The sequence below is a fragment of the Pimephales promelas genome, chromosome 17 (genome assembly GCF_988280905.1).
Source record: "Pimephales promelas chromosome 17, fPimPro1.hap1.1, whole genome shotgun sequence".
NCBI classification, from domain to species: domain Eukaryota; kingdom Metazoa; phylum Chordata; class Actinopteri; order Cypriniformes; family Leuciscidae; genus Pimephales; species Pimephales promelas.
In genome coordinates, this window is record NC_142785.1 from 5,996,088 (window position 1) to 6,014,787 (window position 18,700).

General features: G+C 50.3%; 61 non-coding genes across 61 annotated transcripts; all 61 read left to right on the forward strand.

Moving 5' to 3' along the window:
* Window positions 1-3: 3 nt before the first annotated feature.
* trnal-aag (transfer RNA leucine (anticodon AAG)) lies at window positions 4-85 on the forward strand. The gene has a single exon. It is a non-coding gene; the product is annotated as a tRNA-Leu (tRNA).
* A 247-nt stretch (window positions 86-332) lies between these two features.
* trnal-aag (transfer RNA leucine (anticodon AAG)) lies at window positions 333-414 on the forward strand. The gene has a single exon. It is a non-coding gene; the product is annotated as a tRNA-Leu (tRNA).
* Window positions 415-661: 247 nt separating this feature from the next.
* trnal-aag (transfer RNA leucine (anticodon AAG)) lies at window positions 662-743 on the forward strand. Its single transcript has one exon. It is a non-coding gene; the product is annotated as a tRNA-Leu (tRNA).
* Window positions 744-943: 200 nt separating this feature from the next.
* Window positions 944-1,025, forward strand: trnal-uag (transfer RNA leucine (anticodon UAG)). The gene has a single exon. It is a non-coding gene; the product is annotated as a tRNA-Leu (tRNA).
* A 250-nt stretch (window positions 1,026-1,275) lies between these two features.
* On the forward strand, window positions 1,276-1,357 carry trnal-aag (transfer RNA leucine (anticodon AAG)). The gene has a single exon. It is a non-coding gene; the product is annotated as a tRNA-Leu (tRNA).
* A 247-nt stretch (window positions 1,358-1,604) lies between these two features.
* Window positions 1,605-1,686, forward strand: trnal-aag (transfer RNA leucine (anticodon AAG)). The gene has a single exon. It is a non-coding gene; the product is annotated as a tRNA-Leu (tRNA).
* A 200-nt stretch (window positions 1,687-1,886) lies between these two features.
* Window positions 1,887-1,968, forward strand: trnal-uag (transfer RNA leucine (anticodon UAG)). Its single transcript has one exon. It is a non-coding gene; the product is annotated as a tRNA-Leu (tRNA).
* Window positions 1,969-2,218: 250 nt separating this feature from the next.
* On the forward strand, window positions 2,219-2,300 carry trnal-aag (transfer RNA leucine (anticodon AAG)). Its single transcript has one exon. It is a non-coding gene; the product is annotated as a tRNA-Leu (tRNA).
* Window positions 2,301-2,547: 247 nt separating this feature from the next.
* On the forward strand, window positions 2,548-2,629 carry trnal-aag (transfer RNA leucine (anticodon AAG)). The gene has a single exon. It is a non-coding gene; the product is annotated as a tRNA-Leu (tRNA).
* A 200-nt stretch (window positions 2,630-2,829) lies between these two features.
* On the forward strand, window positions 2,830-2,911 carry trnal-uag (transfer RNA leucine (anticodon UAG)). Its single transcript has one exon. It is a non-coding gene; the product is annotated as a tRNA-Leu (tRNA).
* Window positions 2,912-3,158: 247 nt separating this feature from the next.
* trnal-aag (transfer RNA leucine (anticodon AAG)) lies at window positions 3,159-3,240 on the forward strand. The gene has a single exon. It is a non-coding gene; the product is annotated as a tRNA-Leu (tRNA).
* A 200-nt stretch (window positions 3,241-3,440) lies between these two features.
* trnal-uag (transfer RNA leucine (anticodon UAG)) lies at window positions 3,441-3,522 on the forward strand. Its single transcript has one exon. It is a non-coding gene; the product is annotated as a tRNA-Leu (tRNA).
* A 250-nt stretch (window positions 3,523-3,772) lies between these two features.
* On the forward strand, window positions 3,773-3,854 carry trnal-aag (transfer RNA leucine (anticodon AAG)). Its single transcript has one exon. It is a non-coding gene; the product is annotated as a tRNA-Leu (tRNA).
* Window positions 3,855-4,101: 247 nt separating this feature from the next.
* trnal-aag (transfer RNA leucine (anticodon AAG)) lies at window positions 4,102-4,183 on the forward strand. Its single transcript has one exon. It is a non-coding gene; the product is annotated as a tRNA-Leu (tRNA).
* Window positions 4,184-4,383: 200 nt separating this feature from the next.
* On the forward strand, window positions 4,384-4,465 carry trnal-uag (transfer RNA leucine (anticodon UAG)). The gene has a single exon. It is a non-coding gene; the product is annotated as a tRNA-Leu (tRNA).
* A 247-nt stretch (window positions 4,466-4,712) lies between these two features.
* Window positions 4,713-4,794, forward strand: trnal-aag (transfer RNA leucine (anticodon AAG)). Its single transcript has one exon. It is a non-coding gene; the product is annotated as a tRNA-Leu (tRNA).
* A 200-nt stretch (window positions 4,795-4,994) lies between these two features.
* Window positions 4,995-5,076, forward strand: trnal-uag (transfer RNA leucine (anticodon UAG)). Its single transcript has one exon. It is a non-coding gene; the product is annotated as a tRNA-Leu (tRNA).
* A 250-nt stretch (window positions 5,077-5,326) lies between these two features.
* trnal-aag (transfer RNA leucine (anticodon AAG)) lies at window positions 5,327-5,408 on the forward strand. The gene has a single exon. It is a non-coding gene; the product is annotated as a tRNA-Leu (tRNA).
* Window positions 5,409-5,655: 247 nt separating this feature from the next.
* trnal-aag (transfer RNA leucine (anticodon AAG)) lies at window positions 5,656-5,737 on the forward strand. The gene has a single exon. It is a non-coding gene; the product is annotated as a tRNA-Leu (tRNA).
* Window positions 5,738-5,984: 247 nt separating this feature from the next.
* On the forward strand, window positions 5,985-6,066 carry trnal-aag (transfer RNA leucine (anticodon AAG)). Its single transcript has one exon. It is a non-coding gene; the product is annotated as a tRNA-Leu (tRNA).
* A 200-nt stretch (window positions 6,067-6,266) lies between these two features.
* On the forward strand, window positions 6,267-6,348 carry trnal-uag (transfer RNA leucine (anticodon UAG)). The gene has a single exon. It is a non-coding gene; the product is annotated as a tRNA-Leu (tRNA).
* A 250-nt stretch (window positions 6,349-6,598) lies between these two features.
* Window positions 6,599-6,680, forward strand: trnal-aag (transfer RNA leucine (anticodon AAG)). Its single transcript has one exon. It is a non-coding gene; the product is annotated as a tRNA-Leu (tRNA).
* A 247-nt stretch (window positions 6,681-6,927) lies between these two features.
* Window positions 6,928-7,009, forward strand: trnal-aag (transfer RNA leucine (anticodon AAG)). The gene has a single exon. It is a non-coding gene; the product is annotated as a tRNA-Leu (tRNA).
* A 200-nt stretch (window positions 7,010-7,209) lies between these two features.
* Window positions 7,210-7,291, forward strand: trnal-uag (transfer RNA leucine (anticodon UAG)). The gene has a single exon. It is a non-coding gene; the product is annotated as a tRNA-Leu (tRNA).
* A 247-nt stretch (window positions 7,292-7,538) lies between these two features.
* Window positions 7,539-7,620, forward strand: trnal-aag (transfer RNA leucine (anticodon AAG)). The gene has a single exon. It is a non-coding gene; the product is annotated as a tRNA-Leu (tRNA).
* Window positions 7,621-7,820: 200 nt separating this feature from the next.
* Window positions 7,821-7,902, forward strand: trnal-uag (transfer RNA leucine (anticodon UAG)). Its single transcript has one exon. It is a non-coding gene; the product is annotated as a tRNA-Leu (tRNA).
* Window positions 7,903-8,149: 247 nt separating this feature from the next.
* On the forward strand, window positions 8,150-8,231 carry trnal-aag (transfer RNA leucine (anticodon AAG)). Its single transcript has one exon. It is a non-coding gene; the product is annotated as a tRNA-Leu (tRNA).
* A 200-nt stretch (window positions 8,232-8,431) lies between these two features.
* On the forward strand, window positions 8,432-8,513 carry trnal-uag (transfer RNA leucine (anticodon UAG)). Its single transcript has one exon. It is a non-coding gene; the product is annotated as a tRNA-Leu (tRNA).
* A 250-nt stretch (window positions 8,514-8,763) lies between these two features.
* On the forward strand, window positions 8,764-8,845 carry trnal-aag (transfer RNA leucine (anticodon AAG)). The gene has a single exon. It is a non-coding gene; the product is annotated as a tRNA-Leu (tRNA).
* A 247-nt stretch (window positions 8,846-9,092) lies between these two features.
* Window positions 9,093-9,174, forward strand: trnal-aag (transfer RNA leucine (anticodon AAG)). Its single transcript has one exon. It is a non-coding gene; the product is annotated as a tRNA-Leu (tRNA).
* A 200-nt stretch (window positions 9,175-9,374) lies between these two features.
* trnal-uag (transfer RNA leucine (anticodon UAG)) lies at window positions 9,375-9,456 on the forward strand. The gene has a single exon. It is a non-coding gene; the product is annotated as a tRNA-Leu (tRNA).
* A 247-nt stretch (window positions 9,457-9,703) lies between these two features.
* On the forward strand, window positions 9,704-9,785 carry trnal-aag (transfer RNA leucine (anticodon AAG)). Its single transcript has one exon. It is a non-coding gene; the product is annotated as a tRNA-Leu (tRNA).
* A 200-nt stretch (window positions 9,786-9,985) lies between these two features.
* On the forward strand, window positions 9,986-10,067 carry trnal-uag (transfer RNA leucine (anticodon UAG)). The gene has a single exon. It is a non-coding gene; the product is annotated as a tRNA-Leu (tRNA).
* A 247-nt stretch (window positions 10,068-10,314) lies between these two features.
* trnal-aag (transfer RNA leucine (anticodon AAG)) lies at window positions 10,315-10,396 on the forward strand. Its single transcript has one exon. It is a non-coding gene; the product is annotated as a tRNA-Leu (tRNA).
* Window positions 10,397-10,596: 200 nt separating this feature from the next.
* On the forward strand, window positions 10,597-10,678 carry trnal-uag (transfer RNA leucine (anticodon UAG)). The gene has a single exon. It is a non-coding gene; the product is annotated as a tRNA-Leu (tRNA).
* A 250-nt stretch (window positions 10,679-10,928) lies between these two features.
* On the forward strand, window positions 10,929-11,010 carry trnal-aag (transfer RNA leucine (anticodon AAG)). The gene has a single exon. It is a non-coding gene; the product is annotated as a tRNA-Leu (tRNA).
* A 200-nt stretch (window positions 11,011-11,210) lies between these two features.
* trnal-uag (transfer RNA leucine (anticodon UAG)) lies at window positions 11,211-11,292 on the forward strand. The gene has a single exon. It is a non-coding gene; the product is annotated as a tRNA-Leu (tRNA).
* A 250-nt stretch (window positions 11,293-11,542) lies between these two features.
* On the forward strand, window positions 11,543-11,624 carry trnal-aag (transfer RNA leucine (anticodon AAG)). Its single transcript has one exon. It is a non-coding gene; the product is annotated as a tRNA-Leu (tRNA).
* Window positions 11,625-11,824: 200 nt separating this feature from the next.
* Window positions 11,825-11,906, forward strand: trnal-uag (transfer RNA leucine (anticodon UAG)). The gene has a single exon. It is a non-coding gene; the product is annotated as a tRNA-Leu (tRNA).
* Window positions 11,907-12,156: 250 nt separating this feature from the next.
* Window positions 12,157-12,238, forward strand: trnal-aag (transfer RNA leucine (anticodon AAG)). The gene has a single exon. It is a non-coding gene; the product is annotated as a tRNA-Leu (tRNA).
* Window positions 12,239-12,485: 247 nt separating this feature from the next.
* trnal-aag (transfer RNA leucine (anticodon AAG)) lies at window positions 12,486-12,567 on the forward strand. The gene has a single exon. It is a non-coding gene; the product is annotated as a tRNA-Leu (tRNA).
* A 200-nt stretch (window positions 12,568-12,767) lies between these two features.
* trnal-uag (transfer RNA leucine (anticodon UAG)) lies at window positions 12,768-12,849 on the forward strand. Its single transcript has one exon. It is a non-coding gene; the product is annotated as a tRNA-Leu (tRNA).
* Window positions 12,850-13,049: 200 nt separating this feature from the next.
* On the forward strand, window positions 13,050-13,131 carry trnal-uag (transfer RNA leucine (anticodon UAG)). Its single transcript has one exon. It is a non-coding gene; the product is annotated as a tRNA-Leu (tRNA).
* A 247-nt stretch (window positions 13,132-13,378) lies between these two features.
* On the forward strand, window positions 13,379-13,460 carry trnal-aag (transfer RNA leucine (anticodon AAG)). The gene has a single exon. It is a non-coding gene; the product is annotated as a tRNA-Leu (tRNA).
* A 200-nt stretch (window positions 13,461-13,660) lies between these two features.
* trnal-uag (transfer RNA leucine (anticodon UAG)) lies at window positions 13,661-13,742 on the forward strand. Its single transcript has one exon. It is a non-coding gene; the product is annotated as a tRNA-Leu (tRNA).
* Window positions 13,743-13,989: 247 nt separating this feature from the next.
* On the forward strand, window positions 13,990-14,071 carry trnal-aag (transfer RNA leucine (anticodon AAG)). Its single transcript has one exon. It is a non-coding gene; the product is annotated as a tRNA-Leu (tRNA).
* A 200-nt stretch (window positions 14,072-14,271) lies between these two features.
* On the forward strand, window positions 14,272-14,353 carry trnal-uag (transfer RNA leucine (anticodon UAG)). The gene has a single exon. It is a non-coding gene; the product is annotated as a tRNA-Leu (tRNA).
* A 200-nt stretch (window positions 14,354-14,553) lies between these two features.
* On the forward strand, window positions 14,554-14,635 carry trnal-uag (transfer RNA leucine (anticodon UAG)). Its single transcript has one exon. It is a non-coding gene; the product is annotated as a tRNA-Leu (tRNA).
* A 247-nt stretch (window positions 14,636-14,882) lies between these two features.
* Window positions 14,883-14,964, forward strand: trnal-aag (transfer RNA leucine (anticodon AAG)). Its single transcript has one exon. It is a non-coding gene; the product is annotated as a tRNA-Leu (tRNA).
* Window positions 14,965-15,164: 200 nt separating this feature from the next.
* On the forward strand, window positions 15,165-15,246 carry trnal-uag (transfer RNA leucine (anticodon UAG)). Its single transcript has one exon. It is a non-coding gene; the product is annotated as a tRNA-Leu (tRNA).
* A 250-nt stretch (window positions 15,247-15,496) lies between these two features.
* trnal-aag (transfer RNA leucine (anticodon AAG)) lies at window positions 15,497-15,578 on the forward strand. Its single transcript has one exon. It is a non-coding gene; the product is annotated as a tRNA-Leu (tRNA).
* Window positions 15,579-15,825: 247 nt separating this feature from the next.
* Window positions 15,826-15,907, forward strand: trnal-aag (transfer RNA leucine (anticodon AAG)). Its single transcript has one exon. It is a non-coding gene; the product is annotated as a tRNA-Leu (tRNA).
* Window positions 15,908-16,107: 200 nt separating this feature from the next.
* trnal-uag (transfer RNA leucine (anticodon UAG)) lies at window positions 16,108-16,189 on the forward strand. Its single transcript has one exon. It is a non-coding gene; the product is annotated as a tRNA-Leu (tRNA).
* A 247-nt stretch (window positions 16,190-16,436) lies between these two features.
* On the forward strand, window positions 16,437-16,518 carry trnal-aag (transfer RNA leucine (anticodon AAG)). The gene has a single exon. It is a non-coding gene; the product is annotated as a tRNA-Leu (tRNA).
* A 200-nt stretch (window positions 16,519-16,718) lies between these two features.
* trnal-uag (transfer RNA leucine (anticodon UAG)) lies at window positions 16,719-16,800 on the forward strand. Its single transcript has one exon. It is a non-coding gene; the product is annotated as a tRNA-Leu (tRNA).
* Window positions 16,801-17,047: 247 nt separating this feature from the next.
* trnal-aag (transfer RNA leucine (anticodon AAG)) lies at window positions 17,048-17,129 on the forward strand. Its single transcript has one exon. It is a non-coding gene; the product is annotated as a tRNA-Leu (tRNA).
* Window positions 17,130-17,329: 200 nt separating this feature from the next.
* trnal-uag (transfer RNA leucine (anticodon UAG)) lies at window positions 17,330-17,411 on the forward strand. Its single transcript has one exon. It is a non-coding gene; the product is annotated as a tRNA-Leu (tRNA).
* Window positions 17,412-17,658: 247 nt separating this feature from the next.
* On the forward strand, window positions 17,659-17,740 carry trnal-aag (transfer RNA leucine (anticodon AAG)). Its single transcript has one exon. It is a non-coding gene; the product is annotated as a tRNA-Leu (tRNA).
* A 200-nt stretch (window positions 17,741-17,940) lies between these two features.
* On the forward strand, window positions 17,941-18,022 carry trnal-uag (transfer RNA leucine (anticodon UAG)). The gene has a single exon. It is a non-coding gene; the product is annotated as a tRNA-Leu (tRNA).
* Window positions 18,023-18,304: 282 nt separating this feature from the next.
* Window positions 18,305-18,386, forward strand: trnal-aag (transfer RNA leucine (anticodon AAG)). Its single transcript has one exon. It is a non-coding gene; the product is annotated as a tRNA-Leu (tRNA).
* Window positions 18,387-18,586: 200 nt separating this feature from the next.
* Window positions 18,587-18,668, forward strand: trnal-uag (transfer RNA leucine (anticodon UAG)). Its single transcript has one exon. It is a non-coding gene; the product is annotated as a tRNA-Leu (tRNA).
* Window positions 18,669-18,700: the final 32 nt, after the last annotated feature.

The following is an 18,700-nucleotide window of genomic DNA, read 5'->3' on the forward strand; positions in this document are numbered from 1 at the left end:
TAAGGTAGCGTGGCCGAGCGGTCTAAGGCGCTGGATTAAGGCTCCAGTCTCTTCGGAGGCGTGGGTTCGAATCCCACCGCTGCCAAGACAGCATTTTAGAAGGCACTTGTGGCTGCTATGCCAAAGCGAAAAGACTGGAGAAGTGACACTGCTTGCTCACAGTCTCTTCCAAACCCTGCCGCTTTTGCTTTCCTTGACCAAACTCGCAGGCTTCAGAGCCTGATTATGAGCAGCGATTTTTAAAGAGGGCCAGACACCTTAAGTGTTCTTTGAAAAAAGAGACGTTTAAAGAAAAAGTTGCCGAAAATGGCCCACGGAATGGTTTCTCATAAGGTAGCGTGGCCGAGCGGTCTAAGGCGCTGGATTAAGGCTCCAGTCTCTTCGGAGGCGTGGGTTCGAATCCCACCGCTGCCAAGACAGCATTTTAGAAGGCACTTGTGGCTGCTATGCCAAAGCAAAAAGGCTGGAGAAGTGACACTGCTTGCTCACAGTCTCTTCCAAACCCTGCCGCTTTTGCTTTCCTTGACCAAACTCGCAGGCTTCAGAGCCTGATTATGAGCAGCGATTTTTAAAGAGGGCCAGACACCTTAAGTGTTCTTTGAAAAAAGAGACGTTTAAAGAAAAAGTTGCCGAAAATGGCCCACGGAATGCGTTCTCATAAGGTAGCGTGGCCGAGCGGTCTAAGGCGCTGGATTAAGGCTCCAGTCTCTTCGGAGGCGTGGGTTCGAATCCCACCGCTGCCAAAACAGCATTTTAGAAGGCACTTGTGGCTGCTATGCCAAAGCGAAAAGACTGGAGAAGTGACACCGGTCTCTTCCAAACCCTGCCGCTTTTGCTTTCCTTGGCCGAACTCGATGGGCTTCAGAGCCTGACGATGAAGCTCTCCACCCAAAGTTTTCATTATTTATGAATAAAAATATGGGCAAGAGACAGCTCACGAAAGGGTAGCGTGGCCGAGGGGTCTAAGGCGCTGGATTTAGGCTCCAGTCTCTTCGGAGGCGTGGGTTCGAATCCCACCGCTGCCAAGACAGCATTTTAGAAGGCACTTGTGGCTGCTATGCCAAAGCAAAAAGGCTGGAGAAGTGACACTGCTTGCTCACAGTCTCTTCCAAACCCTGCCGCTTTTGCTTTCCTTGACCAAACTCGCAGGCCTGATTATGGCCTGATTATGAGCAGCGATTTTTAAAGAGGGCCAGACACCTTAAGTGTTCTTTGAAAAAAGAGACGTTTAAAGAAAAAGTTGCCGAAAATGGCCCACGGAATGCTTTCTCATAAGGTAGCGTGGCCGAGCGGTCTAAGGCGCTGGATTAAGGCTCCAGTCTCTTCGGAGGCGTGGGTTCGAATCCCACCGCTGCCAAGACAGCATTTTAGAAGGCACTTGTGGCTGCTATGCCAAAGCGAAAAGACTGGAGAAGTGACACTGCTTGCTTACAGTCTCTTCCAAACCCTGCCGCTTTTGCTTTCCTTGACCAAACTCGCAGGCTTCAGAGCCTGATTATGAGCAGCGATTTTTAAAGAGGGCCAGACACCTTAAGTGTTCTTTGAAAAAACAGACGATTAAAGAAAAAGTTGCCGAAAATGGCCCACGGAATGGTTTCTCATAAGGTAGCGTGGCCGAGCGGTCTAAGGCGCTGGATTAAGGCTCCAGTCTCTTCGGAGGCGTGGGTTCGAATCCCACCGCTGCCAAAACAGCATTTTAGAAGGCACTTGTGGCTGCTATGCCAAAGCGAAAAGACTGGAGAAGTGACACCGGTCTCTTCCAAACCCTGCCGCTTTTGCTTTCCTTGGCCGAACTCGATGGGCTTCAGAGCCTGACGATGAAGCTCTCCACCCAAAGTTTTCATTATTTATGAATAAAAATATGGGCAAGAGACAGCTCACGAAAGGGTAGCGTGGCCGAGGGGTCTAAGGCGCTGGATTTAGGCTCCAGTCTCTTCGGAGGCGTGGGTTCGAATCCCACCGCTGCCAAGACAGCATTTTAGAAGGCACTTGTGGCTGCTATGCCAAAGCAAAAAGGCTGGAGAAGTGACACTGCTTGCTCACAGTCTCTTCCAAACCCTGCCGCTTTTGCTTTCCTTGACCAAACTCGCAGGCCTGATTATGGCCTGATTATGAGCAGCGATTTTTAAAGAGGGCCAGACACCTTAAGTGTTCTTTGAAAAAAGAGACGTTTAAAGAAAAAGTTGCCGAAAATGGCCCACGGAATGCTTTCTCATAAGGTAGCGTGGCCGAGCGGTCTAAGGCGCTGGATTAAGGCTCCAGTCTCTTCGGAGGCGTGGGTTCGAATCCCACCGCTGCCAAGACAGCATTTTAGAAGGCACTTGTGGCTGCTATGCCAAAGCGAAAAGACTGGAGAAGTGACACTGCTTGCTCACAGTCTCTTCCAAACCCTGCCGCTTTTGCTTTCCTTGACCAAACTCGCAGGCTTCAGAGCCTGATTATGAGCAGCGATTTTTAAAGAGGGCCAGACACCTTAAGTGTTCTTTGAAAAAAGAGACGTTTAAAGAAAAAGTTGCCGAAAATGGCCCACGGAATGGTTTCTCATAAGGTAGCGTGGCCGAGCGGTCTAAGGCGCTGGATTAAGGCTCCAGTCTCTTCGGAGGCGTGGGTTCGAATCCCACCGCTGCCAAGACAGCATTTTAGAAGGCACTTGTGGCTGCTATGCCAAAGCGAAAAGACTGGAGAAGTGAAACCGGTCTCTTCCAAACCCTGCCGCTTTTGCTTTCCTTGGCCGAACTCGATGGGCTTCAGAGCCTGACGATGAAGCTCTCCACCCAAAGTTTTCATTATTTATGAATAAAAATATGGGCAAGAGACAGCTCACGAAAGGGTAGCGTGGCCGAGGGGTCTAAGGCGCTGGATTTAGGCTCCAGTCTCTTCGGAGGCGTGGGTTCGAATCCCACCGCTGCCAAGACAGTATTTTAGAAGGCACTTGTGGCTGCTATGCCAAAGCAAAAAGGCTGGAGAAGTGACACTGCTTGCTCACAGTCTCTTCCAAACCCTGCCGCTTTTGCTTTCCTTGACCAAACTCGCAGGCTTCAGAGCCTGATTATGAGCAGCGATTTTTAAAGAGGGCCAGACACCTTAAGTGTTCTTTGAAAAAAGAGACGTTTAAAGAAAAAGTTGCCGAAAATGGCCCACGGAATGCGTTCTCATAAGGTAGCGTGGCCGAGCGGTCTAAGGCGTTGGATTAAGGCTCCAGTCTCTTCGGAGGCGTGGGTTCGAATCCCACCGCTGCCAAAACAGCATTTTAGAAGGCACTTGTGGCTGCTATGCCAAAGCGAAAAGACTGGAGAAGTGACACCGGTCTCTTCCAAACCCTGCCGCTTTTGCTTTCCTTGGCCGAACTCGATGGGCTTCAGAGCCTGACGATGAAGCTCTCCACCCAAAGTTTTCATTATTTATGAATAAAAATATGGGCAAGAGACAGCTCACGAAAGGGTAGCGTGGCCGAGGGGTCTAAGGCGCTGGATTTAGGCTCCAGTCTCTTCGGAGGCGTGGGTTCGAATCCCACCGCTGCCAAGACAGCATTTTAGAAGGCACTTGTGGCTGCTATGCCAAAGCAAAAAGGCTGGAGAAGTGACACTGCTTGCTCACAGTCTCTTCCAAACCCTGCCGCTTTTGCTTTCCTTGACCAAACTCGCAGGCCTGATTATGGCCTGATTATGAGCAGCGATTTTTAAAGAGGGCCAGACACCTTAAGTGTTCTTTGAAAAAAGAGACGTTTAAAGAAAAAGTTGCCGAAAATGGCCCACGGAATGCTTTCTCATAAGGTAGCGTGGCCGAGCGGTCTAAGGCGCTGGATTAAGGCTCCAGTCTCTTCGGAGGCGTGGGTTCGAATCCCACCGCTGCCAAGACAGCATTTTAGAAGGCACTTGTGGCTGCTATGCCAAAGCGAAAAGACTGGAGAAGTGACACTGCTTGCTCACAGTCTCTTCCAAACCCTGCCGCTTTTGCTTTCCTTGACCAAACTCGCAGGCTTCAGAGCCTGATTATGAGCAGCGATTTTTAAAGAGGGCCAGACACCTTAAGTGTTCTTTGAAAAAAGAGACGTTTAAAGAAAAAGTTGCCGAAAATGGCCCACGGAATGGTTTCTCATAAGGTAGCGTGGCCGAGCGGTCTAAGGCGCTGGATTAAGGCTCCAGTCTCTTCGGAGGCGTGGGTTCGAATCCCACCGCTGCCAAGACAGCATTTTAGAAGGCACTTGTGGCTGCTATGCCAAAGCGAAAAGACTGGAGAAGTGAAACCGGTCTCTTCCAAACCCTGCCGCTTTTGCTTTCCTTGGCCGAACTCGATGGGCTTCAGAGCCTGACGATGAAGCTCTCCACCCAAAGTTTTCATTATTTATGAATAAAAATATGGGCAAGAGACAGCTCACGAAAGGGTAGCGTGGCCGAGGGGTCTAAGGCGCTGGATTTAGGCTCCAGTCTCTTCGGAGGCGTGGGTTCGAATCCCACCGCTGCCAAGACAGTATTTTAGAAGGCACTTGTGGCTGCTATGCCAAAGCAAAAAGGCTGGAGAAGTGACACTGCTTGCTCACAGTCTCTTCCAAACCCTGCCACTTTTGCTTTCCTTGACCAAACTCGCAGGCTTCAGAGCCTGATTATGAGCAGCGATTTTTAAAGAGGGCCAGACACCTTAAGTGTTCTTTGAAAAAAGAGACGTTTAAAGAAAAAGTTGCCGAAAATGGCCCACGGAATGCGTTCTCATAAGGTAGCGTGGCCGAGCGGTCTAAGGCGTTGGATTAAGGCTCCAGTCTCTTCGGAGGCGTGGGTTCGAATCCCACCGCTGCCAAAACAGCATTTTAGAAGGCACTTGTGGCTGCTATGCCAAAGCGAAAAGACTGGAGAAGTGACACCGGTCTCTTCCAAACCCTGCCGCTTTTGCTTTCCTTGGCCGAACTCGATGGGCTTCAGAGCCTGACGATGAAGCTCTCCACCCAAAGTTTTCATTATTTATGAATAAAAATATGGGCAAGAGACAGCTCACGAAAGGGTAGCGTGGCCGAGGGGTCTAAGGCGCTGGATTTAGGCTCCAGTCTCTTCGGAGGCGTGGGTTCGAATCCCACCGCTGCCAAGACAGCATTTTAGAAGGCACTTGTGGCTGCTATGCCAAAGCAAAAAGGCTGGAGAAGTGACACTGCTTGCTCACAGTCTCTTCCAAACCCTGCCGCTTTTGCTTTCCTTGACCAAACTCGCAGGCCTGATTATGGCCTGATTATGAGCAGCGATTTTTAAAGAGGGCCAGACACCTTAAGTGTTCTTTGAAAAAAGAGACGTTTAAAGAAAAAGTTGCCGAAAATGGCCCACGGAATGCTTTCTCATAAGGTAGCGTGGCCGAGCGGTCTAAGGCGCTGGATTAAGGCTCCAGTCTCTTCGGAGGCGTGGGTTCGAATCCCACCGCTGCCAAGACAGCATTTTAGAAGGCACTTGTGGCTGCTATGCCAAAGCGAAAAGACTGGAGAAGTGACACTGCTTGCTCACAGTCTCTTCCAAACCCTGCCGCTTTTGCTTTCCTTGACCAAACTCGCAGGCTTCAGAGCCTGATTATGAGCAGCGATTTTTAAAGAGGGCCAGACACCTTAAGTGTTCTTTGAAAAAAGAGACGTTTAAAGAAAAAGTTGCCGAAAATGGCCCACGGAATGGTTTCTCATAAGGTAGCGTGGCCGAGCGGTCTAAGGCGCTGGATTAAGGCTCCAGTCTCTTCGGAGGCGTGGGTTCGAATCCCACCGCTGCCAAGACAGCATTTTAGAAGGCACTTGTGGCTGCTATGCCAAAGCAAAAAGGCTGGAGAAGTGACACTGCTTGCTCACAGTCTCTTCCAAACCCTGCCGCTTTTGCTTTCCTTGACCAAACTCGCAGGCTTCAGAGCCTGATTATGAGCAGCGATTTTTAAAGAGGGCCAGACACCTTAAGTGTTCTTTGAAAAAAGAGACGTTTAAAGAAAAAGTTGCCGAAAATGGCCCACGGAATGCGTTCTCATAAGGTAGCGTGGCCGAGCGGTCTAAGGCGCTGGATTAAGGCTCCAGTCTCTTCGGAGGCGTGGGTTCGAATCCCACCGCTGCCAAAACAGCATTTTAGAAGGCACTTGTGGCTGCTATGCCAAAGCGAAAAGACTGGAGAAGTGACACCGGTCTCTTCCAAACCCTGCCGCTTTTGCTTTCCTTGGCCGAACTCGATGGGCTTCAGAGCCTGACGATGAAGCTCTCCACCCAAAGTTTTCATTATTTATGAATAAAAATATGGGCAAGAGACAGCTCACGAAAGGGTAGCGTGGCCGAGGGGTCTAAGGCGCTGGATTTAGGCTCCAGTCTCTTCGGAGGCGTGGGTTCGAATCCCACCGCTGCCAAGACAGCATTTTAGAAGGCACTTGTGGCTGCTATGCCAAAGCAAAAAGGCTGGAGAAGTGACACTGCTTGCTCACAGTCTCTTCCAAACCCTGCCGCTTTTGCTTTCCTTGACCAAACTCGCAGGCCTGATTATGGCCTGATTATGAGCAGCGATTTTTAAAGAGGGCCAGACACCTTAAGTGTTCTTTGAAAAAAGAGACGTTTAAAGAAAAAGTTGCCGAAAATGGCCCACGGAATGCTTTCTCATAAGGTAGCGTGGCCGAGCGGTCTAAGGCGCTGGATTAAGGCTCCAGTCTCTTCGGAGGCGTGGGTTCGAATCCCACCGCTGCCAAGACAGCATTTTAGAAGGCACTTGTGGCTGCTATGCCAAAGCGAAAAGACTGGAGAAGTGACACTGCTTGCTTACAGTCTCTTCCAAACCCTGCCGCTTTTGCTTTCCTTGACCAAACTCGCAGGCTTCAGAGCCTGATTATGAGCAGCGATTTTTAAAGAGGGCCAGACACCTTAAGTGTTCTTTGAAAAAACAGACGATTAAAGAAAAAGTTGCCGAAAATGGCCCACGGAATGGTTTCTCATAAGGTAGCGTGGCCGAGCGGTCTAAGGCGCTGGATTAAGGCTCCAGTCTCTTCGGAGGCGTGGGTTCGAATCCCACCGCTGCCAAGACAGCATTTTAGAAGGCACTTGTGGCTGCTATGCCAAAGCGAAAAGACTTGAGAAGTGAAACCGGTCTCTTCCAAACCCTGCCGCTTTTGCTTTCCTTGGCCGAACTCGATGGGCTTCAGAGCCTGACGATGAAGCTCTCCACCCAAAGTTTTCATTATTTATGAATAAAAATATGGGCAAGAGACAGCTCACGAAAGGGTAGCGTGGCCGAGGGGTCTAAGGCGCTGGATTTAGGCTCCAGTCTCTTCGGAGGCGTGGGTTCGAATCCCACCGCTGCCAAGACAGCATTTTAGAAGGCACTTGTGGCTGCTATGCCAAAGCAAAAAGGATGGAGAAGTGACACTGCTTGCTCACAGTCTCTTCCAAACCCTGCCGCTTTTGCTTTCCTTGACCAAACTCGCAGGCTTCAGAGCCTGATTATGAGCAGCGATTTTTAAAGAGGGCCAGACACCTTAAGTGTTCTTTGAAAAAAGAGACGTTTAAAGAAAAAGTTGCCGAAAATGGCCCACGGAATGCGTTCTCATAAGGTAGCGTGGCCGAGCGGTCTAAGGCGCTGGATTAAGGCTCCAGTCTCTTCGGAGGCGTGGGTTCGAATCCCACCGCTGCCAAAACAGCATTTTAGAAGGCACTTGTGGCTGCTATGCCAAAGCGAAAAGACTGGAGAAGTGACACCGGTCTCTTCCAAACCCTGCCGCTTTTGCTTTCCTTGGCCGAACTCGATGGGCTTCAGAGCCTGACGATGAAGCTCTCCACCCAAAGTTTTCATTATTTATGAATAAAAATATGGGCAAGAGACAGCTCACGAAAGGGTAGCGTGGCCGAGGGGTCTAAGGCGCTGGATTTAGGCTCCAGTCTCTTCGGAGGCGTGGGTTCGAATCCCACCGCTGCCAAGACAGCATTTTAGAAGGCACTTGTGGCTGCTATGCCAAAGCAAAAAGGCTGGAGAAGTGACACTGCTTGCTCACAGTCTCTTCCAAACCCTGCCGCTTTTGCTTTCCTTGACCAAACTCGCAGGCTTCAGAGCCTGATTATGAGCAGCGATTTTTAAAGAGGGCCAGACACCTTAAGTGTTCTTTGAAAAAAGAGACGTTTAAAGAAAAAGTTGCCGAAAATGGCCCACGGAATGCTTTCTCATAAGGTAGCGTGGCCGAGCGGTCTAAGGCGCTGGATTAAGGCTCCAGTCTCTTCGGAGGCGTGGGTTCGAATCCCACCGCTGCCAAAACAGCATTTTAGAAGGCACTTGTGGCTGCTATGCCAAAGCGAAAAGACTGGAGAAGTGACACCGGTCTCTTCCAAACCCTGCCGCTTTTGCTTTCCTTGGCCGAACTCGATGGGCTTCAGAGCCTGACGATGAAGCTCTCCACCCAAAGTTTTCATTATTTATGAATAAAAATATGGGCAAGAGACAGCTCACGAAAGGGTAGCGTGGCCGAGGGGTCTAAGGCGCTGGATTTAGGCTCCAGTCTCTTCGGAGGCGTGGGTTCGAATCCCACCGCTGCCAAGACAGCATTTTAGAAGGCACTTGTGGCTGCTATGCCAAAGCAAAAAGGCTGGAGAAGTGACACTGCTTGCTCACAGTCTCTTCCAAACCCTGCCGCTTTTGCTTTCCTTGACCAAACTCGCAGGCCTGATTATGGCCTGATTATGAGCAGCGATTTTTAAAGAGGGCCAGACACCTTAAGTGTTCTTTGAAAAAAGAGACGTTTAAAGAAAAAGTTGCCGAAAATGGCCCACGGAATGCTTTCTCATAAGGTAGCGTGGCCGAGCGGTCTAAGGCGCTGGATTAAGGCTCCAGTCTCTTCGGAGGCGTGGGTTCGAATCCCACCGCTGCCAAGACAGCATTTTAGAAGGCACTTGTGGCTGCTATGCCAAAGCGAAAAGACTGGAGAAGTGACACTGCTTGCTCACAGTCTCTTCCAAACCCTGCCGCTTTTGCTTTCCTTGACCAAACTCGCAGGCTTCAGAGCCTGATTATGAGCAGCGATTTTTAAAGAGGGCCAGACACCTTAAGTGTTCTTTGAAAAAAGAGACGTTTAAAGAAAAAGTTGCCGAAAATGGCCCACGGAATGGTTTCTCATAAGGTAGCGTGGCCGAGCGGTCTAAGGCGCTGGATTAAGGCTCCAGTCTCTTCGGAGGCGTGGGTTCGAATCCCACCGCTGCCAAGACAGCATTTTAGAAGGCACTTGTGGCTGCTATGCCAAAGCGAAAAGACTGGAGAAGTGAAACCGGTCTCTTCCAAACCCTGCCGCTTTTGCTTTCCTTGGCCGAACTCGATGGGCTTCAGAGCCTGACGATGAAGCTCTCCACCCAAAGTTTTCATTATTTATGAATAAAAATATGGGCAAGAGACAGCTCACGAAAGGGTAGCGTGGCCGAGGGGTCTAAGGCGCTGGATTTAGGCTCCAGTCTCTTCGGAGGCGTGGGTTCGAATCCCACCGCTGCCAAGACAGTATTTTAGAAGGCACTTGTGGCTGCTATGCCAAAGCAAAAAGGCTGGAGAAGTGACACTGCTTGCTCACAGTCTCTTCCAAACCCTGCCGCTTTTGCTTTCCTTGACCAAACTCGCAGGCTTCAGAGCCTGATTATGAGCAGCGATTTTTAAAGAGGGCCAGACACCTTAAGTGTTCTTTGAAAAAAGAGACGTTTAAAGAAAAAGTTGCCGAAAATGGCCCACGGAATGCGTTCTCATAAGGTAGCGTGGCCGAGCGGTCTAAGGCGCTGGATTAAGGCTCCAGTCTCTTCGGAGGCGTGGGTTCGAATCCCACCGCTGCCAAAACAGCATTTTAGAAGGCACTTGTGGCTGCTATGCCAAAGCGAAAAGACTGGAGAAGTGACACCGGTCTCTTCCAAACCCTGCCGCTTTTGCTTTCCTTGGCCGAACTCGATGGGCTTCAGAGCCTGACGATGAAGCTCTCCACCCAAAGTTTTCATTATTTATGAATAAAAATATGGGCAAGAGACAGCTCACGAAAGGGTAGCGTGGCCGAGGGGTCTAAGGCGCTGGATTTAGGCTCCAGTCTCTTCGGAGGCGTGGGTTCGAATCCCACCGCTGCCAAGACAGCATTTTAGAAGGCACTTGTGGCTGCTATGCCAAAGCAAAAAGGCTGGAGAAGTGACACTGCTTGCTCACAGTCTCTTCCAAACCCTGCCGCTTTTGCTTTCCTTGACCAAACTCGCAGGCTTCAGAGCCTGATTATGAGCAGCGATTTTTAAAGAGGGCCAGACACCTTAAGTGTTCTTTGAAAAAAGAGACGTTTAAAGAAAAAGTTGCCGAAAATGGCCCACGGAATGCTTTCTCATAAGGTAGCGTGGCCGAGCGGTCTAAGGCGCTGGATTAAGGCTCCAGTCTCTTCGGAGGCGTGGGTTCGAATCCCACCGCTGCCAAAACAGCATTTTAGAAGGCACTTGTGGCTGCTATGCCAAAGCGAAAAGACTGGAGAAGTGACACCGGTCTCTTCCAAACCCTGCCGCTTTTGCTTTCCTTGGCCGAACTCGATGGGCTTCAGAGCCTGACGATGAAGCTCTCCACCCAAAGTTTTCATTATTTATGAATAAAAATATGGGCAAGAGACAGCTCACGAAAGGGTAGCGTGGCCGAGGGGTCTAAGGCGCTGGATTTAGGCTCCAGTCTCTTCGGAGGCGTGGGTTCGAATCCCACCGCTGCCAAGACAGCATTTTAGAAGGCACTTGTGGCTGCTATGCCAAAGCAAAAAGGCTGGAGAAGTGACACTGCTTGCTCACAGTCTCTTCCAAACCCTGCCGCTTTTGCTTTCCTTGACCAAACTCGCAGGCCTGATTATGGCCTGATTATGAGCAGCGATTTTTAAAGAGGGCCAGACACCTTAAGTGTTCTTTGAAAAAAGAGACGTTTAAAGAAAAAGTTGCCGAAAATGGCCCACGGAATGGTTTCTCATAAGGTAGCGTGGCCGAGCGGTCTAAGGCGCTGGATTAAGGCTCCAGTCTCTTCGGAGGCGTGGGTTCGAATCCCACCGCTGCCAAGACAGCATTTTAGAAGGCACTTGTGGCTGCTATGCCAAAGCGAAAAGACTGGAGAAGTGACACCGGTCTCTTCCAAACCCTGCCGCTTTTGCTTTCCTTGGCCGAACTCGATGGGCTTCAGAGCCTGACGATGAAGCTCTCCACCCAAAGTTTTCATTATTTATGAATAAAAATATGGGCAAGAGACAGCTCACGAAAGGGTAGCGTGGCCGAGGGGTCTAAGGCGCTGGATTTAGGCTCCAGTCTCTTCGGAGGCGTGGGTTCGAATCCCACCGCTGCCAAGACAGCATTTTAGAAGGCACTTGTGGCTGCTATGCCAAAGCAAAAAGGCTGGAGAAGTGACACTGCTTGCTCACAGTCTCTTCCAAACCCTGCCGCTTTTGCTTTCCTTGACCAAACTCGCAGGCCTGATTATGGCCTGATTATGAGCAGCGATTTTTAAAGAGGGCCAGACACCTTAAGTGTTCTTTGAAAAAAGAGACGTTTAAAGAAAAAGTTGCCGAAAATGGCCCACGGAATGCGTTCTCATAAGGTAGCGTGGCCGAGCGGTCTAAGGCGCTGGATTAAGGCTCCAGTCTCTTCGGAGGCGTGGGTTCGAATCCCACCGCTGCCAAAACAGCATTTTAGAAGGCACTTGTGGCTGCTATGCCAAAGCGAAAAGACTGGAGAAGTGACACCGGTCTCTTCCAAACCCTGCCGCTTTTGCTTTCCTTGGCCGAACTCGATGGGCTTCAGAGCCTGACGATGAAGCTCTCCACCCAAAGTTTTCATTATTTATGAATAAAAATATGGGCAAGAGACAGCTCACGAAAGGGTAGCGTGGCCGAGGGGTCTAAGGCGCTGGATTTAGGCTCCAGTCTCTTCGGAGGCGTGGGTTCGAATCCCACCGCTGCCAAGACAGCATTTTAGAAGGCACTTGTGGCTGCTATGCCAAAGCAAAAAGGCTGGAGAAGTGACACTGCTTGCTCACAGTCTCTTCCAAACCCTGCCGCTTTTGCTTTCCTTGACCAAACTCGCAGGCCTGATTATGGCCTGATTATGAGCAGCGATTTTTAAAGAGGGCCAGACACCTTAAGTGTTCTTTGAAAAAAGAGACGTTTAAAGAAAAAGTTGCCGAAAATGGCCCACGGAATGCTTTCTCATAAGGTAGCGTGGCCGAGCGGTCTAAGGCGCTGGATTAAGGCTCCAGTCTCTTCGGAGGCGTGGGTTCGAATCCCACCGCTGCCAAGACAGCATTTTAGAAGGCACTTGTGGCTGCTATGCCAAAGCGAAAAGACTGGAGAAGTGACACTGCTTGCTCACAGTCTCTTCCAAACCCTGCCGCTTTTGCTTTCCTTGACCAAACTCGCAGGCTTCAGAGCCTGATTATGAGCAGCGATTTTTAAAGAGGGCCAGACACCTTAAGTGTTCTTTGAAAAAAGAGACGTTTAAAGAAAAAGTTGCCGAAAATGGCCCACGGAATGGTTTCTCATAAGGTAGCGTGGCCGAGCGGTCTAAGGCGCTGGATTAAGGCTCCAGTCTCTTCGGAGGCGTGGGTTCGAATCCCACCGCTGCCAAGACAGCATTTTAGAAGGCACTTGTGGCTGCTATGCCAAAGCGAAAAGACTTGAGAAGTGAAACCGGTCTCTTCCAAACCCTGCCGCTTTTGCTTTCCTTGGCCGAACTCGATGGGCTTCAGAGCCTGACGATGAAGCTCTCCACCCAAAGTTTTCATTATTTATGAATAAAAATATGGGCAAGAGACAGCTCACGAAAGGGTAGCGTGGCCGAGGGGTCTAAGGCGCTGGATTTAGGCTCCAGTCTCTTCGGAGGCGTGGGTTCGAATCCCACCGCTGCCAAGACAGCATTTTAGAAGGCACTTGTGGCTGCTATGCCAAAGCGAAAAGACTTGAGAAGTGAAACCGGTCTCTTCCAAACCCTGCCGCTTTTGCTTTCCTTGGCCGAACTCGATGGGCTTCAGAGCCTGACGATGAAGCTCTCCACCCAAAGTTTTCATTATTTATGAATAAAAATATGGGCAAGAGACAGCTCACGAAAGGGTAGCGTGGCCGAGGGGTCTAAGGCGCTGGATTTAGGCTCCAGTCTCTTCGGAGGCGTGGGTTCGAATCCCACCGCTGCCAAGACAGCATTTTAGAAGGCACTTGTGGCTGCTATGCCAAAGCAAAAAGGCTGGAGAAGTGACACTGCTTGCTCACAGTCTCTTCCAAACCCTGCCGCTTTTGCTTTCCTTGACCAAACTCGCAGGCTTCAGAGCCTGATTATGAGCAGCGATTTTTAAAGAGGGCCAGACACCTTAAGTGTTCTTTGAAAAAACAGACGATTAAAGAAAAAGTTGCCGAAAATGGCCCACGGAATGGTTCATCATAAGGTAGCGTGGCCGAGCGGTCTAAGGCGCTGGATTAAGGCTCCAGTCTCTTCGGAGGCGTGGGTTCGAATCCCACCGCTGCCAAGACAGCATTTTAGAAGGCACTTGTGGCTGCTATGCCAAAGCGAAAAGACTTGAGAAGTGACACCGGTCTCTTCCAAACCCTGCCGCTTTTGCTTTCCTTGGCCGAACTCGATGGGCTTCAGAGCCTGACGATGAAGCTCTCCACCCAAAGTTTTCATTATTTATGAATAAAAATATGGGCAAGAGACAGCTCACGAAAGGGTAGCGTGGCCGAGGGGTCTAAGGCGCTGGATTTAGGCTCCAGTCTCTTCGGAGGCGTGGGTTCGAATACCACCGCTGCCAAGACAGCATTTTAGAAGGCACTTGTGGCTGCTATGCCAAAGCAAAAAGGCTGGAGAAGTGACACTGCTTGCTCACAGTCTCTTCCAAACCCTGCCGCTTTTGCTTTCCTTGACCAAACTCGCAGGCTTCAGAGCCTGATTATGAGCAGCGATTTTTAAAGAGGGCCAGACACCTTAAGTGTTCTTTGAAAAAAGAGACGTTTAAAGAAAAAGTTGCCGAAAATGGCCCACGGAATGCTTTCTCATAAGGTAGCGTGGCCGAGCGGTCTAAGGCGCTGGATTAAGGCTCCAGTCTCTTCGGAGGCGTGGGTTCGAATCCCACCGCTGCCAAGACAGCATTTTAGAAGGCACTTGTGGCTGCTATGCCAAAGCGAAAAGACTTGAGAAGTGACACCGGTCTCTTCCAAACCCTGCCGCTTTTGCTTTCCTTGGCCGAACTCGATGGGCTTCAGAGCCTGACGATGAAGCTCTCCACCCAAAGTTTTCATTATTTATGAATAAAAATATGGGCAAGAGACAGCTCACGAAAGGGTAGCGTGGCCGAGGGGTCTAAGGCGCTGGATTTAGGCTCCAGTCTCTTCGGAGGCGTGGGTTCGAATCCCACCGCTGCCAAAACAGCATTTTAGAAGGCACTTGTGGCTGCTATGCCAAAGCGAAAAGACTGGAGAAGTGACACCGGTCTCTTCCAAACCCTGCCGCTTTTGCTTTCCTTGGCCGAACTCGATGGGCTTCAGAGCCTGACGATGAAGCTCTCCACCCAAAGTTTTCATTATTTATGAATAAAAATATGGGCAAGAGACAGCTCACGAAAGGGTAGCGTGGCCGAGGGGTCTAAGGCGCTGGATTTAGGCTCCAGTCTCTTCGGAGGCGTGGGTTCGAATCCCACCGCTGCCAAGACAGCATTTTAGAAGGCACTTGTGGCTGCTATGCCAAAGCAAAAAGGCTGGAGAAGTGACACTGCTTGCTCACAGTCTCTTCCAAACCCTGCCGCTTTTGCTTTCCTTGACCAAACTCGCAGGCTTCAGAGCCTGATTATGAGCAGCGATTTTTAAAGAGGGCCAGACACCTTAAGTGTTCTTTGAAAAAAGAGACGTTTAAAGAAAAAGTTGCCGAAAATGGCCCACGGAATGCGTTCTCATAAGGTAGCGTGGCCGAGCGGTCTAAGGCGCTGGATTAAGGCTCCAGTCTCTTCGGAGGCGTGGGTTCGAATCCCACCGCTGCCAAAACAGCATTTTAGAAGGCACTTGTGGCTGCTATGCCAAAGCGAAAAGACTGGAGAAGTGACACCGGTCTCTTCCAAACCCTGCCGCTTTTGCTTTCCTTGGCCGAACTCGATGGGCTTCAGAGCCTGACGATGAAGCTCTCCACCCAAAGTTTTCATTATTTATGAATAAAAATATGGGCAAGAGACAGCTCACGAAAGGGTAGCGTGGCCGAGGGGTCTAAGGCGCTGGATTTAGGCTCCAGTCTCTTCGGAGGTGTGGGTTCGAATCCCACCGCTGCCAAGACAGCATTTTAGAAGGCACTTGTGGCTGCTATGCCAAAGCAAAAAGGCTGGAGAAGTGACACTGCTTGCTCACAGTCTCTTCCAAACCCTGCCGCTTTTGCTTTCCTTGACCAAACTCGCAGGCCTGATTATGGCCTGATTATGAGCAGCGATTTTTAAAGAGGGCCAGACACCTTAAGTGTTCTTTGAAAAAAGAGACGTTTAAAGAAAAAGTTGCCGAAAATGGCCCACGGAATGCTTTCTCATAAGGTAGCGTGGCCGAGCGGTCTAAGGCGCTGGATTAAGGCTCCAGTCTCTTCGGAGGCGTGGGTTCGAATCCCACCGCTGCCAAGACAGCATTTTAGAAGGCACTTGTGGCTGCTATGCCAAAGCGAAAAGAATGGAGAAGTGACACTGCTTGCTCACAGTCTCTTCCAAACCCTGCCGCTTTTGCTTTCCTTGACCAAACTCGCAGGCTTCAGAGCCTGATTATGAGCAGCGATTTTTAAAGAGGGCCAGACACCTTAAGTGTTCTTTGAAAAAAGAGACGTTTAAAGAAAAAGTTGCCGAAAATGGCCCACGGAATGGTTTCTCATAAGGTAGCGTGGCCGAGCGGTCTAAGGCGCTGGATTAAGGCTCCAGTCTCTTCGGAGGCGTGGGTTCGAATCCCACCGCTGCCAAGACAGCATTTTAGAAGGCACTTGTGGCTGCTATGCCAAAGCGAAAAGACTTGAGAAGTGACACCGGTCTCTTCCAAACCCTGCCGCTTTTGCTTTCCTTGGCCGAACTCGATGGGCTTCAGAGCCTGACGATGAAGCTCTCCACCCAAAGTTTTCATTATTTATGAATAAAAATATGGGCAAGAGACAGCTCACGAAAGGGTAGCGTGGCCGAGGGGTCTAAGGCGCTGGATTTAGGCTCCAGTCTCTTCGGAGGCGTGGGTTCGAATCCCACCGCTGCCAAGACAGCATTTTAGAAGGCACTTGTGGCTGCTATGCCAAAGCAAAAAGGCTGGAGAAGTGACACTGCTTGCTCACAGTCTCTTCCAAACCCTGCCGCTTTTGCTTTCCTTGACCAAACTCGCAGGCTTCAGAGCCTGATTATGAGCAGCGATTTTTAAAGAGGGCCAGACACCTTAAGTGTTCTTTGAAAAAAGAGACGTTTAAAGAAAAAGTTGCCGAAAATGGCCCACGGAATGCGTTCTCATAAGGTAGCGTGGCCGAGCGGTCTAAGGCGCTGGATTAAGGCTCCAGTCTCTTCGGAGGCGTGGGTTCGAATCCCACCGCTGCCAAAACAGCATTTTAGAAGGCACTTGTGGCTGCTATGCCAAAGCGAAAAGACTGGAGAAGTGACACCGGTCTCTTCCAAACCCTGTCGCTTTTGCTTTCCTTGGCCGAACTCGATGGGCTTCAGAGCCTGACGATGAAGCTCTCCACCCAAAGTTTTCATTATTTATGAATAAAAATATGGGCAAGAGACAGCTCACGAAAGGGTAGCGTGGCCGAGGGGTCTAAGGCGCTGGATTTAGGCTCCAGTCTCTTCGGAGGCGTGGGTTCGAATCCCACCGCTGCCAAGACAGCATTTTAGAAGGCACTTGTGGCTGCTATGCCAAAGCAAAAAGGCTGGAGAAGTGACACTGCTTGCTCACAGTCTCTTCCAAACCCTGCCGCTTTTGCTTTCCTTGACCAAACTCGCAGGCTTCAGAGCCTGATTATGAGCAGCGATTTTTAAAGAGGGCCAGACACCTTAAGTGTTCTTTGAAAAAAGAGACGTTTAAAGAAAAAGTTGCCGAAAATGGCCCACGGAATGCGTTCTCATAAGGTAGCGTGGCCGAGCGGTCTAAGGCGCTGGATTAAGGCTCCAGTCTCTTCGGAGGCGTGGGTTCGAATCCCACCGCTGCCAAAACAGCATTTTAGAAGGCACTTGTGGCTGCTATGCCAAAGCGAAAAGACTGGAGAAGTGACACCGGTCTCTTCCAAACCCTGCCGCTTTTGCTTTCCTTGGCCGAACTCGATGGGCTTCAGAGCCTGACGATGAAGCTCTCCACCCAAAGTTTTCATTATTTATGAATAAAAATATGGGCAAGAGACAGCTCACGAAAGGGTAGCGTGGCCGAGGGGTCTAAGGCGCTGGATTTAGGCTCCAGTCTCTTCGGAGGCGTGGGTTCGAATCCCACCGCTGCCAAGACAGCATTTTAGAAGGCACTTGTGGCTGCTATGCCAAAGCAAAAAGGCTGGAGAAGTGACACTGCTTGCTCACAGTCTCTTCCAAACCCTGCCGCTTTTGCTTTCCTTGACCAAACTCGCAGGCTTCAGAGCCTGATTATGAGCAGCGATTTTTAAAGAGGGCCAGACACCTTAAGTGTTCTTTGAAAAAAGAGACGTTTAAAGAAAAAGTTGCCGAAAATGGCCCACGGAATGCGTTCTCATAAGGTAGCGTGGCCGAGCGGTCTAAGGCGCTGGATTAAGGCTCCAGTCTCTTCGGAGGCGTGGGTTCGAATCCCACCGCTGCCAAAACAGCATTTTAGAAGGCACTTGTGGCTGCTATGCCAAAGCGAAAAGACTGGAGAAGTGACACCGGTCTCTTCCAAACCCTGCCGCTTTTGCTTTCCTTGGCCGAACTCGATGGGCTTCAGAGCCTGACGATGAAGCTCTCCACCCAAAGTTTTCATTATTTATGAATAAAAATATGGGCAAGAGACAGCTCACGAAAGGGTAGCGTGGCCGAGGGGTCTAAGGCGCTGGATTTAGGCTCCAGTCTCTTCGGAGGCGTGGGTTCGAATCCCACCGCAGTCTCTTCGGAGGCGTGGGTTCGAATCCCACCGCTGCCAAGACAGCATTTTAGAAGGCACTTGTGGCTGCTATGCCAAAGCAAAAAGGCTGGAGAAGTGACACTGCTTGCTCACAGTCTCTTCCAAACCCTGCCGCTTTTGCTTTCCTTGACCAAACTCGCAGGCTTCAGAGCCTGATTATGAGCAGCGATTTTTAAAGAGGGCCAGACACCTTAAGTGTTCTTTGAAAAAAGAGACGTTTAAAGAAAAAGTTGCCGAAAATGGCCCACGGAATGCGTTCTCATAAGGTAGCGTGGCCGAGCGGTCTAAGGCGCTGGATTAAGGCTCCAGTCTCTTCGGAGGCGTGGGTTCGAATCCCACCGCTGCCAAAACAGCATTTTAGAAGGCACTTGTGGCTGCTATGCCAAAGCGAAAAGACTGGAGAAGTGACACCGGTCTCTTCCAAACCCTGCCGCTTTTGCTTTCCTTGGCCGAACTCGATGGGCTTCAGAGCCTGACGATGAAGCTCTCCACCCAAAGTTTTCATTATTTATGAATAAAAATATGGGCAAGAGACAGCTCACGAAAGGGTAGCGTGGCCGAGGGGTCTAAGGCGCTGGATTTAGGCTCCAGTCTCTTCGGAGGCGTGGGTTCGAATCCCACCGCTGCCAAGACAGCATTTTAGAAGGCACTTGTGGCTGCT